At 44.6% G+C, this 12,015-nt stretch overlaps 12 non-coding genes and 3 pseudogenes across 12 annotated transcripts; all 15 read right to left on the bottom strand.

The window, feature by feature from the left end:
• Positions 1-4,294: 4,294 nt before the first annotated feature.
• LOC140868438 (5S ribosomal RNA) lies at positions 4,295-4,413 on the bottom strand. Its single transcript, XR_012145856.1, has one exon. It is a non-coding gene; the product is annotated as a 5S ribosomal RNA (ribosomal RNA).
• Positions 4,414-4,814: 401 nt separating this feature from the next.
• On the bottom strand, positions 4,815-4,933 carry LOC140868721 (5S ribosomal RNA). Its single transcript, XR_012146124.1, has one exon. It is a non-coding gene; the product is annotated as a 5S ribosomal RNA (ribosomal RNA).
• A 401-nt stretch (positions 4,934-5,334) lies between these two features.
• LOC140868633 (5S ribosomal RNA) lies at positions 5,335-5,453 on the bottom strand. Its single transcript, XR_012146040.1, has one exon. It is a non-coding gene; the product is annotated as a 5S ribosomal RNA (ribosomal RNA).
• Positions 5,454-5,854: 401 nt separating this feature from the next.
• LOC140868520 (5S ribosomal RNA) lies at positions 5,855-5,973 on the bottom strand. The gene has a single exon (XR_012145934.1). It is a non-coding gene; the product is annotated as a 5S ribosomal RNA (ribosomal RNA).
• Positions 5,974-6,372: 399 nt separating this feature from the next.
• On the bottom strand, positions 6,373-6,491 carry LOC140868873 (5S ribosomal RNA). Its single transcript, XR_012146272.1, has one exon. It is a non-coding gene; the product is annotated as a 5S ribosomal RNA (ribosomal RNA).
• A 401-nt stretch (positions 6,492-6,892) lies between these two features.
• LOC140867952 (5S ribosomal RNA) lies at positions 6,893-7,011 on the bottom strand. The gene has a single exon (XR_012145390.1). It is a non-coding gene; the product is annotated as a 5S ribosomal RNA (ribosomal RNA).
• Positions 7,012-7,412: 401 nt separating this feature from the next.
• LOC140869074 (5S ribosomal RNA) lies at positions 7,413-7,531 on the bottom strand. The gene has a single exon (XR_012146466.1). It is a non-coding gene; the product is annotated as a 5S ribosomal RNA (ribosomal RNA).
• A 400-nt stretch (positions 7,532-7,931) lies between these two features.
• LOC140869246 (5S ribosomal RNA) lies at positions 7,932-8,051 on the bottom strand. The gene has a single exon (XR_012146630.1). It is a non-coding gene; the product is annotated as a 5S ribosomal RNA (ribosomal RNA).
• Positions 8,052-8,453: 402 nt separating this feature from the next.
• Positions 8,454-8,572, bottom strand: LOC140869761 (5S ribosomal RNA; annotated as a pseudogene).
• Positions 8,573-8,971: 399 nt separating this feature from the next.
• Positions 8,972-9,090, bottom strand: LOC140869470 (5S ribosomal RNA; annotated as a pseudogene).
• A 398-nt stretch (positions 9,091-9,488) lies between these two features.
• Positions 9,489-9,606, bottom strand: LOC140868405 (5S ribosomal RNA). The gene has a single exon (XR_012145824.1). It is a non-coding gene; the product is annotated as a 5S ribosomal RNA (ribosomal RNA).
• A 398-nt stretch (positions 9,607-10,004) lies between these two features.
• LOC140869025 (5S ribosomal RNA) lies at positions 10,005-10,123 on the bottom strand. Its single transcript, XR_012146418.1, has one exon. It is a non-coding gene; the product is annotated as a 5S ribosomal RNA (ribosomal RNA).
• Positions 10,124-10,479: 356 nt separating this feature from the next.
• Positions 10,480-10,598, bottom strand: LOC140868206 (5S ribosomal RNA). The gene has a single exon (XR_012145633.1). It is a non-coding gene; the product is annotated as a 5S ribosomal RNA (ribosomal RNA).
• Positions 10,599-10,999: 401 nt separating this feature from the next.
• On the bottom strand, positions 11,000-11,118 carry LOC140869405 (5S ribosomal RNA; annotated as a pseudogene).
• A 392-nt stretch (positions 11,119-11,510) lies between these two features.
• LOC140868189 (5S ribosomal RNA) lies at positions 11,511-11,629 on the bottom strand. The gene has a single exon (XR_012145615.1). It is a non-coding gene; the product is annotated as a 5S ribosomal RNA (ribosomal RNA).
• Between the last annotated feature and the right edge of the window lie 386 nt (positions 11,630-12,015).

Raw genomic sequence — 12,015 nt, 5'->3', positions numbered from 1 at the left:
TGTTTAACAATTTACTAAGACATAAAATAGGCGAATTTAATTTTATGAATCTCACTCCCACTATTTTAACGATTTCACCACCCTCTAGTGAAAACGGGAAACTTTTTCCTTAGTGAGAACATGGAGTCCAATTGACAAACTTATGGTCCCGAATAATATCAGCCAACCATAATTCTCAAAAGGTAGAGCCCAATTGCTTCCAAAGCAACCCCCATGTATTTACCTCATGTCCAATAAGGGCCCAATAATATGACGCCGTTTAAAGTGACATGTCAAGATGACCCATCAATATTAAGTTGTGATGGACGGTCGCCATGTGGATCCCCCAATAATATGAGCCGATCCCATGGGAGTTCCACCCAACTTACAACATTTGTCGATCCAATGTACAGCTTTCCGACGGACGGGCCCCCCCAATAATATGAGCCGGACCGTATCCGCGGGTAGCATCACATACATTGACCGTTGATGGAAGGTAGGAACATTTAAACAATATTTAAATTTCCTTTATTTATCTTGATATAAATTTTAAATCATATTTAAAATGAGGGATTTTATTTATAAAAATATTTGTCTCATCATATTTAATTTATTGCATGCATTGCCGGATTCACGCAATTTATGTCTAAACATGCATACAATCATAATATCACATATTATATAGGATGATCGATTCCATTTCTAATTGACCCGTGGTTGCCAATCACGGGTCTTAGTCCAATCCTAGGTAATATGCAGTATGCAAATGCAATCCTATTACATATGCTTCCAATTTACATTTCTTCAGTCTTCATTGTCTGCTGGGCCCACCATCTTCAAATCTTGATCTCCCACTAAATCTAATGTATTTACAATAAATAACAATGACAAGTAGGGGATACATTTTTAGGGGGTGGGAACGGGCTATAAACCAAGCCCACTTTTATTACATATGACATTCATATCGGGCCATAAACCAGGCCCATTAATAAAACCAACAATAATAAAGACAAAATGTAAATTCCTAACATACACCTACAAAATTGGTCATGGCAATCGATCATCCTTATCCAATAACATTTAATTCAAAATTAATTTATTGGATAACATGCTGTGGCAATTCAAATCTAAACAAGATGAAATCATATTTTATATATAAAATCTCATTTCACATATAAAATCATATTTTATCTCTATATCAAATAAAATCATATTTTATCTATAAAATCCAATTTTACAAATAAAATCATATTTTACTTAATATATCATAAGATCATATCTTATCATCAATTGTACCAAAATAATTGATTTCAAAATTCAATTTACGGATAAAATATTAAAATTTTCCAAAAATTCAAATTTATCCAAAATCAATTTTAAAATTTACGGACTCGAACAATTCGATCCGAAATCTCGTGAACCAATCAAAAACAATTTTTGACCGGACCAAAAATAAAATTTTAAATATTAAAATTAATAAAAATATAATTTTTTCCCGCGGGCCGCCCGGGACACTCCCGGGTTGGCCCGCACCCGGGGCGCGGGCCGGGGGCAGCCCGGCTGCCCCCTTAGGGCAGCGCCTGGCGCCGCCCCTCGGCGGCGCCGTGCGCTGCCCTGGGCGGCGCCGAGCGCCGCCCTGCGCAGCGCCCAGCGCTGCGCTGGGCGGCGCCGAGCGCCGCCCCTGGGCAGCGCACAGCGCTGCCCTGGGCGGCGCCGTGCGCCGCCCTGGGCGGCGACGGTCGCCGCCTTGGGCGGCGCCGTGCGCCCCCTTTGGGCGGCGCCGTGCGCCGCCCGGGGCAGCAACAATTGCTGCCCCACCGGGCAGCGATCCAATCGCTGCCCGGGTTTTGCCCCGAAAAAAAATTTTTTTTTTATTTAAAAATATTTATTTTGTTTCAAAAACCGAGACTCAAAAATTTTGTACAATTGATTAATTTAATCGTTTGATCTGAGCAACCTGGCTCTGATACCACTGTTGGAAAAAACTGGCGGTCAGATCAATCACGATTGATACCCGGTGCAGCGGAAGTTTAAAAATTTTGTTATGGAACAATTCCATAGTGTGGGTATCAACCGTTCAACGATTAAATTATTGTGTGTGTAAAATTTAAATAACAATTAAATAAATTTTACCTCAAATCTCGCAACGAGATTAATGGACACCAATAGAACAATTCTGCTCTTGTTGTCTCTCCCTGGAACCGATGAACGCCTTCAATCAGGTCCACGAACAGAGGTTTAATCCCTCTGATAGATTGCACTAGAAAATCTATCAGAAGTTTTCTGCGAAGAGAATACACGAATTTGATTCGTTATTCCTTACTGCGATTCAAAATCACAGACCGGAATTTTCTCGGGCAGAGGGAGGGAGAGGCGGCCGAAAACGTTTTGAGAGGGGCTAGGGTTTCGAAAATCCTGTCTCAAAAATTATGACCTGTTGTGTGTAATTTCTGTACTGAAATAACTTATTTATAATGCAGGCCACTAACACCTTAGGGCCCATTAATCATAAGCTGGGGCCCGACAAGCAAAGCCCGCTCGTTCAGAAATTAATATAAAATTCATCGTGACTCCGATTGATGAACTGATTTCACCAATGTGCACAGAAACCATTTCTGCACATTTTAAAGTCAAAATAAATTTTCCTGAATCCGAATTCAGTGGTTTCCAAAAAATGTCCATCCCTATGTCATTTTAGGAAACCCTACTCCCTTACTCTTAATTAAGAAGTCCAACTCCTTAGTTCATTAAATTTAACTCTTTAAATTTAACTATCTCAACGGGGATTAAAACTCCATTACACTGTGTGACCCTCAATGGTTCAGGGATACAGCTAGCCGTGGGCTCACAACTCCTTGTGACTCGGAACAACACTTTCCGACTTGCCCAACGAATCATGGTAAAGCGCCTGCAACATCGCCCCATGATTCCCTAGGTATCACTGATAGTGCCTACAAGAACCAGTAGATTTTGGTTAGCGTACAGTACGGTCCCTTCATCCATATATCCCGATCGAATCAACAACCATTGGTATATCGAGAGTCGCTCAAGATTCGATAACTATGCAATACATCTTGAAGATCAAATTAGTGACATCGCATGTGCTACTAAGAAACCATTTCTTAAATCACATCAAGTACTCTGGCCAGAGATTCGTCACACTAATATCTCCTCAGATCGCATAGGATATCCACACTCGCAAGTATGTGGTGAATCCTTGACAACAATGCATCGACTCCTATATGTGTCGTAACTGTACCCAATCTCGACACCTGATGACCCCCATAGAGTCGGTAAACGAGTCAAAGCACAGCACTAGCATATAGAGTCTCCATGATGTTTCAAGTCGTAAGGACTAATGGTGTACAACCAAAACCGCGGACTTTATCCACTCGATAAGTGATAACCACTTGGAAAGTCCGGATAGGGTAGTTCGATTATTCATCCTATGAATATCCATTTGCATGCTTCGAACATCTCCATGTTCCCTACCAATGAAACGTGGTACTCCGCATCGCAAATGCTAGTCTCAAACTCGAGCGATCCTTATCCTTATTATCGGACGGCTCAATCGACTAGGAACGGTTTTAGAACATACAGTGACTATAAGATGTATTTCATGATAGACATCTCCATGTTCTACCACATCTTACATACACTATAGTATATTCAAGGTCTTTATCAAAACAACAATAGTATATCACAATATAACAATATGAAGTAATATAAAGTCATTGCCATAAAAGTGTAAATAATATTAAACAAAAGATTGTTTATACAAAGAGTCATCAAAGCCCATAGCCACACAGTTGGCTCACTGGGCACCCACTCTTACACCTAGTACTGCTCTCGCCAAAGCACTCTTAACTTTGGAGTTCTGATGGGATCCGGTGCATTAGTGCTGGTATAATCGCACCCAACAATGAATTAATTCTTTATTGTTTTTATCTCGAATTGCGGATCGGAGGAACAGGAGGTGCCATTTCAAACGGATATAACTTTCGATCGGCTAAGTGTTACGGGAGCTTCAGCCTGCTCACGCGAAGCTCCTCTCGATACCTACAGCAAGAATCTCGGTCTAAGAGACGGAGACGCTCAAATTACAACCCGGAGATGGTCTTTCGGGGCGTTTTTCTCGTAGGGCGCGCTGGGACACATCGAAGCGGCCCGCGTCACCCAGATCGCACGTTCACGTTGTGTGATTAAGTCTATTGCATCTTTTCTATCAGCGGATTGGACTAAAAGAGTCGGAAATAGGACAGCGAGGAATCGAAAAAACAAGAAGTACGAGTAAGAAAAAAAAATTAATGAAAAAGGGGTGCAACACGAGGACTTCCCAGGGGATCACCCATCCTAGTACTGCTCTCGCCCAAGAACGCTTAACTTCGGAGTTCTGATGGGATCCGGTGCCTGAGTGCTGGTATGATCATACCCAACAGTGAATGAATTCTTTATTGTTCTATCTCTCGAATTACGGATCGGAGGAACAGGAGCTACAGTTTCAAACGGACATAACTTTCGATCTGCTGATAGTTACGGGAGCTTCAGCCTACTTACACGAAGCTCTTCTCGATACCTACAGCGCGTATCTCGGTCTAAGAGACGGAGAAGATCAAATTCAAACCCGGAGATGGTCTTTGGGGGAATTTTTTCCGTAGGGCATGCTGGAACCCACTGAAGTGGCCCACTTCACCCAGATCGCACGTTCATGTCGTGTGATTCAGTCTATTGCATCTTTTCTATCCGCGGATTTGACTGAAAGAGTCGGAAATAGGACGGAGAGGAATCGGAAGAACAAGATGTACGAGTAAGAAAAAAATAAACTAATAAAAAAAGGGGTGCAACACGAGGACTTCCCAAAGGTTCACCCATCCTAGTACTGCTCTTGCCCAAGCACGCATAACTTTGGAGTTCTGATGGGATCCGGTGCATTAGTGCTGGTATGATCGCACCCAACAGTGAATGAATTCTTTATTTTTTTGTCTCTCGAATTGCGGATCGAAGGAACAGGAGCTTCAGTTTCAAACGGACATAACTTTCGATCGGTTGAGTGTTACTGGAGCTTCTGCCTGCTCACGCGAAGCTCCAGTCAATACCTATAGTGCGTATCTCGGTTAAAGAGATGGAGACACTCAAATTCCAAAACAGAGATTGTCTTTCGGGGCATTTTTCCCGTATGTCGCGCTGGGACCCACCGATGCAGACCGCGTCACACAGATCGCACGTTCACATCATATGGTTTAGTCTATTGCATCTTTTATATCCGCGGATTGGACTGAAAGAGTCAGAAATAGGACGGAGAGGAATCGGATGAACAAGATGTACGCGTAAGAAAAAAAGAAACTAATAAAAAAAGGGGTGCAACACGAGGACTTCCCAATGGGTCACCCATCCTAGTACTACTCTTGCCCAAGAACGCATAATTTCGGAGTTCTGATGGGATCCGGTGCATTAGTGCTGGTATGATCGCACCCAACAGTGAATGAATTCTTTATTTTTTTGTCACTCGAATAGCGGATCGGAGGAACAGGAGTTGTAGTTTCAAACGGACATAACTTTCGATCGGCTGAGAGTTACTGGAGCTTCAGCCTGCTCACGCGAAGCTCCACTCGATACCTATAGTGCGTATCTCGGTAAAAGAGACGGAGATGCTCAAATTCCAAAACGGAGATGGTCTTTCGGGGCATTTTTCCCATATGTCGCGCTGGGACCCACCGAAGCGGCCCGCCTCACCCAGATCGCACATTCACATCGTATGATTCAGTCTATTACATCTTTTCTATCCGCGGATTGGATTGAAAGAGTCGGAAATAGGACGGCATGGAATCGAAAGAACAAGAAGTACGAGTAAGAAAAAAAGAAATTAATGAAAAATGGGGTGCAACACGAGGACTTCACAGGGGGTCACCCATCGTAGTACTGCTCTCGCCCAGGCATGCTTGAATTCGGAGTTCTGATGGGATCCAGTGCATTAGTGCTGGTATGATCGCACCCAACAGTGAATGAATTCTTTATTGTTTTGTCTCTCGAATTGCGGATCGGAGGAAAAGGAGCTGTAGTTTCAAACGGACATAACTTTCGATCGGCTAAGAGTTACGCAAGCTTTAGCCTTCTCACGCAAAGCTCCTCTCGATACCTACAGCAAGTATCTCAGTCTAAGAGACGGAGACGCTCAAATTACAACCCGAAGATGGTATTTCATGGCATTTTTCCTGTAGGGCGCGCTGGGACCCACCGAAGCGGCCCGCGTCACCCTGATCGCACGTTCACGTCGTGTGAATAAGTCTATTGCATCTTTTCTATCCGCGGATTGGACTGAAAGAGTCGGAAATAAGACGGCGAGGAATCTGAAAAACAAGAATTACGAGTAAGAAAAAAAAAACTAATAAAAAAGGGGTGCAACACGAGGACTTCCCAGGGGGTCACCCATCCTAGTACTGTTCTTGCCCAAGCATGCATAACTTCAGATTTCTGATGGGATCCGGTGCATTAGTGCTGGTATGATCGCACCCAACAGTGAATGAATTCTTTATTTTTTTGTCTCTCGAAATGCGGATCGGAGGAACAGGAGCTGCTGTTTGAAACGGACATAACTTTCGATCTGCTGAGAGTTACAGGAGCTTCAGCCTGCTCACGCGAAGCTCTTCTCGATACCTACAACGCGTATATCGGTTTAAGAGACGGAGAAGCTCAAATTCAAACCCGGAGATGGTCTTTGGGGGCATTTTTCTCGTAGGGCGCGCTGGGACCCATGAAGTGGCCCGTTTCACCCAGATCGCATGTTCACGTTGTGTGATTCGGTCTATTGCATCTTTTCTATCCGCGGATTGGACTGAAAGATTCGGAAATAGGACGGAGGGGAATCTGAAGAACAAGATGAACGAGTAAGAAAAAAAGAAACTAATAAAAAAAAGGGGTGCAAAACAAGGACTTCCCAGGGGGTTACCCATCCTAGTACAGCTCTTGCCCAAGCACGCATAACTTCGGAGTTCTGATGGGATCCGGTGCATTAGTGCTGGTATGATCGCACCCAACAGTGAATGAATTCTTTATTTTTTTGTCTCTCGAATTGCGGATCAGAGGAACAGGAGCTGCAGTTTCAAACGGACATAACTTTCGATCGGCTGAGAGTTACTAGAGCTTTAGCCTGCTCATGCGAAGCTCCACTCGATACCTATAATGCGTATATCGGTTAAAGAGACAGAGACGCTCAAATTCCAAAATGGAGATGGTCTTTCGGGACATTTTTCCCGTATGTCGTGCTGGGACCCACCGAAGCGGCCCGCGTCACCCAGATCGCACGTTCACATCGTATGATTCAGTTTATTGCATCTTTTCTATCCGCGGATTGGACTGAAAGAGTCGGAAATAGGACGGCGAGGAATCAAAAGAACAAGAAGTGCGAGTAAGAAAAAAATAAATTAATGAAAAAAGAGGTGCAACACGAGGACTTCCCAAGGGGTCACCCATCCTAGTACTCCTCTCGCCCAAGCATGCTTAACTTCGGAGTTCTGATGGGATCCGGTGCATTAGTGCTGGTATGATCGCACCCAATAGTGAATGAATTCTTTATTGTTTTGTCTCTCGAATTGCGGATCGTAGGAACAGGAGCTGCAGTTTCAAACGGACATAACTTTCGATCGGCTAAGAGTTACGGGAGCTTCAGCCTGCTCACGCGAAGCAGCTTTTGATACCTACAGCAAGTATCTTGGTCTTAGAGATGGAGACACTCAAATTACAAGCCGGAGATGGTCTTTCATTGCACTTTTCCCGTAGGGCGTGTTGGGACCCACCGAAGCGGCCCGCGTCACGTAGATCGCACGTTCACGTCGTGTGATTAAGTCTATTGCATCTTTTCTATCCGCGGATTGGACTGAAAGAGTCGGAAATAGGACGGCAAGGAATCGGAAAAACAAGAAGTACGAGTAAGAAAAAAAGAAATTAATGAAAAAGGGGTGCAACACGAAAACTTCCCAGGAGGTCACCCATACTGGTACTGCTCTCGCACAAGCACGCTTAACTTCAGAGTTCTAATTGGGATCTGTTGCATTAGTGCTGGTATGATTGCAACCAACAGTGAATGGATTATTTATTGTTTTGTCTCTCGAATTGCGGATCGGAGGAACAGGAGCTGCAGTTTCAAACGGACATAACTTTCGATCTGCTAAGAGTTACGGGAGCATCAGCTTGCTCATGCGAAGCTCTTCTCGATACCTACAGCGCGTATCTCGGTCTAAGAGATGGAGAAGCTAAAATTCAAACCCGGAGATTGTCTTTGGAGGCATTTTTCCCGTAGGGCGCGCTGGGACTCACCGAAGTGGCCCGCGTCACCCAGATCGCACTTTCACGTCCTGTGATTCAGTCTATTGCATCTTTTCTATCCACGGATTGGACTGAAAGAGTCGGAAATAGGACAAATAGGAATCGGAAGAACAAGATGTACGAGTAAGAAAAAAAAGAAACTAATAAAAAAAAGGGTGCAACACGAGAACTTCCCAGGAGGTCATCCATTCTAGTTTTGCTCTTGCCCAAGCACGCATAACTTCTGAGTTCTAATGGGATCGAGTTCATTAGTGCTGGTATGTTCGCACCCAACAGTGAATGAATTTTTTATTTTTTTGTCACTCGAATTGCGGATCGGAGGAACAGGAGCTGCAGTTTTAAACGGACATAACTTTCGATCTGCTGAGAGTTACGGGAGCTTCAGCCTGCTCACGAGAAACTCCTCTCGATACCTACAGCAAGTATCTCGGTCTTAGAGACGGAGACGCTCAAATTACAACCCGGAGATGGTCTTTCGTGGCGTTTTTCCCGTAGGGCATGCTGGGACCCACCGAAGCGGCCTGCGTCACCTAGATCGCACGTTCACGTCGTGTGATTAATTCTATTGCATCTTTTCTATCCGCGGATTGGACTGAAAGAGTCGGAAATAGGACGGCAAAAATCGGAAAAACAAGAAGTACGAGTAAGAAAAAAAGAAATTAATGAAAAAGGGGTGCAAAATGAAGACTTCCCAGGAGGTCACCCATCCTCCTACTGCTCTCTCCCAAGCACGCTCAACTCCGGAGTTCTGATGGGATCTGGTGCATTAGTGCTGGTATGATCGCACCCAACAGTGAATGAATTCTTTATTGTTTTGTCTCTCGAATTGCGGATCGGAGGAACATGAGATGCAGTTTCAAACGGACATAAATCGATCTCCTGAGAGTTACGGGAGCTTCAGCTTGCTCACGCGAAGCTCTTCTCGATACCTACAGTGCGTATCTCGGTCTAAAAGACGGAGAAGCTCATATTCAAACCAGAGATTGTCTTTGGGGGAATTTTTCCCGTAGAGAGCGTTGGGACCAACCGAAGTGGCCTGCGTCACCCAGATCGCACGTTCACGTCCTGTGATTCGGTTTATTGCATTTTTTCTATCCGCGGATTGGACTGAAAGAGTCGAAAATAGGACGGAAAGGAATCGGAAGAACAAGATGTACGAGTAAGAAAAAAAGAAACTAATAAAAAAAGGGGTGCAACACGAGGACTTCCCAAGGGTCACCCATCCTAGTACTACTCTTGCCCAAGCACGCATGACTTCGGAGTTCTGATGGGATCCGGAGCATTAGTGCTGGTATGATCGCACCCAACAGTAAATGAATTCTTTATTGTTTTTCTCTCGAATTGCGGATCGGAGGAACATGAGCTGCATTTTCAAACGAACATAACTTTCGATCGGCTAAGAGTTACGGGAGCTTCAGCCTGCTCACGCGAAGCTCCTCTCGATATCTACAGCAAGTATCTCGGTCTAAGAGACAGAGACGCTCAAATTACAACTCGAAGATGGTCTTTCGGGGACTTTTTCCCATACGGCATGCTGGGACCCATCGAAGCGGCCCGCGTCACCCAGATCTCACGTTCACGTCGTGTGATTAAGTCTATTGCATCTTTTCTATCAGCGGATTGGACTGAAAGAGTGGGAAATAGGTCGGCAAGAAATCGGAAAAACAAGAAGTACGAGTAAGAAAAAAAAAATTAATGAAAAAGGGGTGCAACACGAGGACTTCCCAGGGGATCACCCATCCTAGTACTCTTCTCGCCCAAGCACGCTTAACTTCGGAGTTTTGATGGGATCCGGTGCATTAGTGTTAGTATGATCGTACCCAACAGTGACTGAATTCTTTATTGTTTTGTCTCTCGAATTGCGGATCGGAGGAACATGAGCTGCAGTTTCAAATGGACATAACTTTCGATCCGCTGATAGTTACGTGAGCTTCAGCCTACTCACGCGAAGCTCTTCTCGATACCTACAGTGCGTATCTCGGTCTAAGAGACAGAGAAGCTCAAATTCAAATACCTACAGTGCGTATCTCGGTCACCCAGGTCGCACGTTCATGTCGTGTGATTCAGTCTATTGCATCTTTTCTATCCTCGGATTGGACTGAAAGAGTCGAAAATAGGACGGAGAGTAATCGGAAGAACAAGATGTACGAGTAAGAAAAAAAGAAACTAATAAAAAATGGGGTGCAATACGAGGACTTCCTAGGGGGTCACCCATCCTAGTACTGCTCTCGCCCAAGCACGCATAACTTCGGAGTTCTGATGGGATCCGGTGCATTAGAGTTGGTATGATCGCACCCAACAGTAAATGAATTCTTTATTTTTTTGTCTCTCGAATTGCGGATCGGAGGAATAGGAGCTGCAGTTTCAAACGGACATAACTTTCGATCGGCTGAGAGTTACTGGAGCTTCAGCCTTCTCACGCGAAGCTCCACTCGATACCTATAGTGCGTATCTCGGTTAAAGAGACGGAGATGCTCAAATTCCAAAACGGAGATGGTCTTTCAGGGCATTTTTCCCGTATGTCACGCTGGGACCCACCGAAGCAGCCCGCGTCACCCAGATCACACGTTCACATCATATGATTCAGTCTATTGCATTTTTTCTATCCGCGGATTGGACTGAAAGAGTCGGAAATAGGACGGCGAGAAATCGAAAGAACAAGAAGTACGAGTAAGAAAAAAAGAAATTAATAAAAAATAGGGTGCAACACGAGGACTTCCCGGGGGGTCACCAATCCTAGTACTGCTCTCCCCCAGGAACGCTTCACTTCGGAGTTCTGATGGGATCTGGTGCATTAGTGCTAGTATGATCGCACCCAACAGTGAATGAATTCTTTATTGTTTTGTCTCTTGAATTGCGGATCGGAGGAACAGGAGCTGCAGTTTCAAACGGACATAACTTTCGATCTGTTAAGAGTTACGGGAGCTTCAGCCTGCTCACGCAAAGCTACTCTCGATACCTACAGCAAGTATCTCGGTCTAAGAGACGGAAACTCTCAAATTACAACCCGGAGATGGTCTTTTGTGGCGTTTTTCCCGAAGGGCGCGTTGGGACCCACCGAAGCAGCCCGCGTCTCCCAGATCTCACGTTCACATTAAGTCTATTGCATCTTTTCTATCCGCGGATTGGACTGAAAAAGTCGGAAATAGGACGGCGAGGAATCGGAAAAACAAGAATTACGAGTAAGAAAAAAAGAAATTAATGAAAAAGGGGTGCAACACGAGGACTTCCCATGGGATCACCCATCGTAGTACTGCTCTTGCCCAAGCACGCTTAACTTCGGAGATCTGATGGGATCCGGTGCATTAGTGCTGGTATGATTGTACCCAAACGTGAATGAATTCTTTATTGTTTTGTCTCTCGAATTAGGGATAGGAGGAACTTGAGCTGCAGTTTCAAACGAACATAACTTTCGATCTGCTGATAGTTACGGGAGCTTCAGCCTACGCACGCGAAGCTCTTCTCGATACCTACAGCGCGTATCTCGGTCAAAGAGACGGAGAAGCTCAAATTCAAACCCAGAGATGGTCTTTGGGGGCATTTTTCCCATAGGGCACACTGGGACCCACCGAAGTGGCCCACGTCACCCAGATCGCACGTTCACATCGTGTGATTCAGTCTATTGCATCTTTTCTATCCTCGGATTGGACTAAAAGAGTCGGAAATAGGACGGAGAGGAATCGGAAGAACAAGATGTACGAGTAAGAAAAAAAG

The sequence above is a fragment of the Henckelia pumila genome, chromosome 4 (assembly GCF_033568475.1).
Source record: "Henckelia pumila isolate YLH828 chromosome 4, ASM3356847v2, whole genome shotgun sequence".
Taxonomy (NCBI): domain Eukaryota; kingdom Viridiplantae; phylum Streptophyta; class Magnoliopsida; order Lamiales; family Gesneriaceae; genus Henckelia; species Henckelia pumila.
Note: the sequence above shows the minus strand (reverse complement) of the source record. Positions and strands in the feature narration are given on the sequence as shown.